Source organism: Papaver somniferum, chromosome 8 (genome assembly GCF_003573695.1).
Source record: "Papaver somniferum cultivar HN1 chromosome 8, ASM357369v1, whole genome shotgun sequence".
NCBI lineage: Eukaryota > Viridiplantae > Streptophyta > Magnoliopsida > Ranunculales > Papaveraceae > Papaver > Papaver somniferum.
Window position 1 is genome coordinate 61,571,720 of NC_039365.1, and position 6,151 is coordinate 61,577,870.

A 6,151-nucleotide genomic window follows, 5' to 3' on the forward strand; every position below is an offset into this window, starting at 1 on the left:
AGAAACCGGAAATGGTAAGTTATACTAATGAAGTTCCAACATGGATTTCAATTCTTCAAGAGTTCTTAATGATAATGAAGTGGAGATGCCTACTGCACTTCTGCAACTCATCAACAATCCTACATTGTCGGACTCTGGTGATGATTTCTTATCTTGGAGACCTGGTAATTCTTTCTCTGTTATTTCATGTTACAATGCTATTGAAGATGGAGGTTTTCTCATATTTCCTCATAAGTGCATCATCTTGTTATTCCTCATAAAGTGTTTTTTTTCCTAAAGCAAATATATGGGAATGGAGCAGAAAGAAAGGCAATTCAATGAATAAAAAATTGTGGGGTAGGCTTCCTTTTTCCATAGGGTGGTCAGGTTGGAATGAACATAACAGAAGACATTTTAGAGGGGTTTACAAAAGTTCTGATCAACTCCTTGATGAAGTCAAAATTCTTCTTTTTAACTGGTCAGTGGGGACTAGCATCTTCAGAAAATTTTCTATGAACATTGTGCTTCACAATTGAGATGCAGTTTTAGGAAATATCCAAGTTCATGTAACAAGATTGGGTTTGGGTTTTGTCTTTATTTTTGTAGCAGTCATGGGGACTGACTAGTGATGCTACTTGGTAGCTTCTGTTGTCTTTCAGTTTCGCCACTCATTTGTGGTAACTATGTTTTTTCTTTTAATCTATATAGCCTTTTCCGAGTGAAAAAAAAATGAACACGTACCATTTAGTTCATTATAGTAGTTCATTTTTTGGAATGAACTCGTTGGTAGTTCATTTTGTAGAAGTTAACCATGCCAGCCACATCTCCGCGCCAAGGCATGCCAACCATGCCAGCCGCACCACTGTGCCAATGGCAAACCATGCCAGCCACATCTCCGCGCCAAGGCATGCCAACCATGCCAGCCGCACCACTGTGCAAATGGGAAACCATGCCAGCCACATCTTCGCGCCAAGGCATGCCAACCATGCCAGCCGCACCACTGTTCCAATGGCAAACCATGCCAGCCACATCTCCGTTCCAAGGCATGCAAACCATTCCAGCCGCACCACTGTACCAATGGAAAACCATGCCACCCACGTCTACCGCGCCAAGGCATGCCAACCATGCTAGCCTCACCATGCGCCAATGACATGCCAAACCCTTGGCCCCACCATGCCAATCCAACCGCACCTTGCCTTGGCCCCAACCATGCTAGATGCACCATGCGCCAATGGCATGCCAAAGCCTTGGCCCCACCATGCCAAGCCAACCGCGCCTTGCCTTGGCCCCAACCATGCTAGACGCACCATGCGCCAATGGCATGCCAAGCCCTTAGCCCCACCATGCCAAGCCAACCGCACCTTTCATTGGCCCACCATGCCAAGCCATCCGTAACAAACCCTTGGCCCCACTAAGCCAAGCCATCCGCGTCATTGGCCTTGGCCCCACCATTCCGGCCTTCCCTATGGGGATACCAAAACGAAGACGTGCGACGATCAACGACCACCCTTCCATCCTAGATGCAAATCCTAGCCGTCCAAGGTCGCCAAACAACGCATGGTAACCTTTGGCCCAAAACCCTAGTTTTGTCCACACCAAACCGCGCCAAGGTATGCCATGCCACATGTGCCAATGGCATGCCAACCACCTTGCTGCGCCATATCATGCCGGCCTTCCTCATGCGGCTACCAAAACGAAGTCGTGCGACGATCAACGGCCACCCTTCAATCCTGGATGCAAATCCTATCCGTCCAATGTCGCCAAACAACGCATGGTAACCCAAAACCCTAGTTTTGGCCACACCAAACCGCGCCAAAGCATGCCAACCACCTTGTCGCGCCATACCATCCCAGCCTTCCCCATGCGGCTACCAAAACAAAGGCGTGCGGTGATCAACGGCCACCCTTCCATCCTAGATGCAAATCCTAGCCGTCCAAGGTCGCCAAACAACGCATGGTAACTTTTGGCCCAAAACCCTAGTTTTTGCCACGCCAAACCGCGCCAAGGCATGCCATGCCACATGTGCGAATGGCATGCCAACCACCTTTCCGTGCCATACCATGCCGGCCTCCCATATGCGGCTACCAAAACGAAGGCCTGCAAAGATATAACACAGACACCATAATTTTGTTAACGAGGAAACCGCAAATGCAGAAAAAACCCCGGGACCTAGTCCAGATTGAACACACACTGTATTAAGCCACTATAGACACTATCCTACTCCAAACTAACTTCGGTCTGGACTGTAGTTGAACCCCAACCAATCTCACACTGATCCAAGGCACAGTTATGTTCCTACGTCTCTGATCCCAGCAGGATGCTGCGTACTTGATTCCCTTAGCTGATCTCACCCACAACTAAGAGTTTCTACGACCCAAAGTCGAAGACTTTAATAAACAAATCTGTATCACACAGAAAATTCTATGATAATAGATAAATCTGTCTTCCACGAATATACCTATGAGTTTTGTTCCGTATTTTGATAATCAAGGTGAACAAGAACCAATTGATAATACAGACTTATATTCCCGAAGAACAGCCTAGTATTATCAATCACCTCACAATAGTTTAATCGACGCAGCGAAAAAAGATACTGTGGAATCACAAACAATGAGACGAAGATGTTTGTGATTACTTTTTATCTTGCCTATCGGAGATAGAAATCTCAAGCCAATTATTATAATTGTACTCGTACGATAGAAACAGTAAGATCAGATCACACAACTACAATAAAAGTAGTATCGGTCTGGCTTCACAATCCCAATGAAGTCTTTAAGTCGTTAACCTGGTTTAAAAGAAGAAACCAAAGGTTAAAGGAGAATCGACTCTAACTTAGCACAACTAGTATCACACAGAATGTGTACGGATTAGGTTTCCCAGTTGCTAGAGTTCTCCTTTATATAGTCTTTCAAATCAGGGTTTGCCATCAATGTTAGCTTAGTAACAAAGCATTCAATATTCAACGTTAGATGAAAACCTGATTTAGATTCAAGCTAATATTTATCAACCGTTAGATCGAAAACATAGCTTGTTATACACAAATGAAATGCACGTTCCTGGGATTGTGTAACCGTACCCAAACTTGTACATTAGTTGGTTCAACAATATTAAAAAAAAATGGTCAGCCAAATGATCACTTTGATATCAACCATATTCTTCTTCACCATAACTAATTCAAATGAACTAGTTAGAGAGTTGTTCAATTGAAAAGAAATCTTATGTACTACACAAGACACAAAGCAAAACCGATTTGATTCACTTGAATCGGTTCATGAACTCTATATCCACGGTTTGCAATTGCATTCCTTAGTTTATAAAGATAAGTTCACTAAACATCATTTTTAGACATAACCTACTCAAGTTCGCGGACTTAAGTTCCCGGATGGAGTTCACAAACTCTAGCAGAAATTCTTGGGTTTGAGAACTTCGCCAGTTCGCGGACTGGGTTCGCGGACTTAGCTCACACACTTCTCCGGTTCACTTGATCAACAAAGTTCGCAAACTTCGGTTCAAGCAATAAGGACTTATACATATATGTGTTTCCACAATAATGCTTATATCCTCCAAATGGTTATATAGTCAAAACTCTCATTTCAATCATTGAAACATTCTCAGGGGACGTTATATAATTGTTATTCACAAACCATTTTCCGTCAGAGCAATTTTCAAAGTGATTGAAACATAACATGACTTTCATCACTAGGTAAAGATGAACCTGGCTAAAGCGAAAGCTTTACCAACACATATTTCGATAAATTGATAGGCGAGGTAAACTCGGATCGAAATACCAAATGTGTATAATCTAAGTCTATATAGCAAAACGACTTTTGTCTCAAGATAGGAGATAAATAGACTTTTGAGTGATAGATAAGTTCAAGTCTCCACATATCTTTTAGTCGATGAAGATCCACCAGTTCCTTGAGTAGTCCTTCGTCTTGTATGATGATTGCCATAGAGTTCTTGAGCTCAACTACACTATCTATCCTAGTCCGAGACGTTAGCTATAGTAGACTAGAAATCAAGACATATAGTTTTGATCACTAACATTGACAAACATGCTTGAGATAGCAACGCATGCGAGTTCGACCGATCAATGCTCTAAGAATCTCCCCCTTTGTCAATTTTAGTGATAAAACTATCAATACATATGGAATACAAAAAAGTATATAAATAAAATTTTGTAGCTCCTATTCCACATGCCTAATCTTCAACATTACTTGAAATCTTCATCACTCCCAAGTACTTCAATGATCCCAAAGGTTGTAAGTTTAGCATCATTGTTGTTGAAAATCTGTAGTTATAACAACGAGAAAACAAGAGTTCTCAATCATTGTTATACAGTGTCATAGTATCATTACATAGCGTCAAAGTTCAATTGTATCACAATTTTAACAACAATACCATGGTGATATGTTACTCCCCCTTAGTCAATACTCCATCTCACCTGGAAACCACTCCCCATAACATAATGATCCGAAAACCATATGTATTTGTAGTGTGAACTACATATTAGTTCTCCCCATTTTTGTCAATAAAATTGGCAAAGGTACAAGAACGGGATCCTAATGAAATTTCCGAAAGAGACATTTCATGACCAAAAGAAAGCATATATCATCTTATTTAGATGCAATCATAAATCCGAAGCTAAATGCATTCATCAAGGAGTTTATTAAGATACAAGATAACCCCTAAAATATTCCACAGCCGCACTTCCCACAAAGATTTGGCAATTAAGCACAAGTTCAATTAAGAACTCTCCCCCATAAAATGTCATTCCCGAAAGAACAACAAGAGCGACCTTAATTTCAAAAATAAAAGAAGGATTTCTTTGGACATAACAAATTACATACAAGTATGAATTTGAATCCAAAACACTCAATTAAATTTATCGTAAGAGAACCCATGATTTACTTAATTGGAAATGCTCAACACAAGTAAACTTATGGAGACTTAAAACACTCAATTAGATTAATCACAAGAAAACTCATAATTAATCTAATCGAAATACACAATCAAACTAATCACAAAGTAATCAATTTAATTGGTCATGCTCGACCCAAAGTATCTTATGGAACAACAACCATGCCAAAACAATGACTCAGTCGATAGATCTCAACATAAGACACCTTATGGAACAACACAGTATGTACACAAATTGTGGATCGGAGATCGACCTAATACCGTGGAATAATCAAGGACTCATTCTATTTTCCATCAACATTTGCACAATGACATCCAATAGACATAATTCTTCAAAACAAAAGATTTTAACCTATCTTCCATCAAAAATTGACATAATAGGCTTAAATTTTGTATTTTTCAAAAGTCAATTCGTTCTTTTATCAATACATACATATCAACTCACGAACGACTTTAATTTTGACAAAGTATGGAACAATCAAGTTCACGGACGTAAACACATATATCCCATAACAATATTGAAATATATAAAACCATAAAGATTAAGACTGCAAAAATCATCTTCCAAACACTTTTAGAAATTAAACCAATAAATCTAAAAACATGAAGATGAAAACGTTGGACATAGTTATGTGTAATCACAATAATGGCTATTCCAAACTCTTGTTATTCTTCTAAGAAAAACAAGAAAAATAGAAGATTTACTAGGCAATAAGACCTTTAAAGAATTCTTTATCGTCCCCGAACTCCTTGTCGTCAACCGCCATGGGAACATAAGGTTCATTAAGATAGGAGTTTATATCAATAAACCTTCTTGGCTGATGTTGTCGAACCATGGATTTCTGAATTTCATGAGTCTTATACACAAAAGCCTTTATTTGATGAATCTCCTTTCGCATCTCCTTCAACCCATCAAGAACATCAGAAAACTTCTGAGAATTTGAAGGAACGACTCTTGGCTTCCTCGCATTCCTTCTTTTCCTTTTCAATGTTGGAGATAATGGAGATTTTTCTTTTTCCTTCGTGATTGATGGCTTAACAATCATATTAACATATTTTCCATCAGAAGACATCATGCTTGGAGTATCCATAAACTTATGGGTTTGTGAGAGGAAATCACAATTTGCTCAACAAGTAGTCTTGAGATAAAAAGAGGTTTCAGAGAAGGAAAAAGGAATGTAGGGTTTTGAAACCTTTAAACAGGTTCGTACACAACCAACTCTCAACCCTATGAAGAGTAGAATTGTCGATA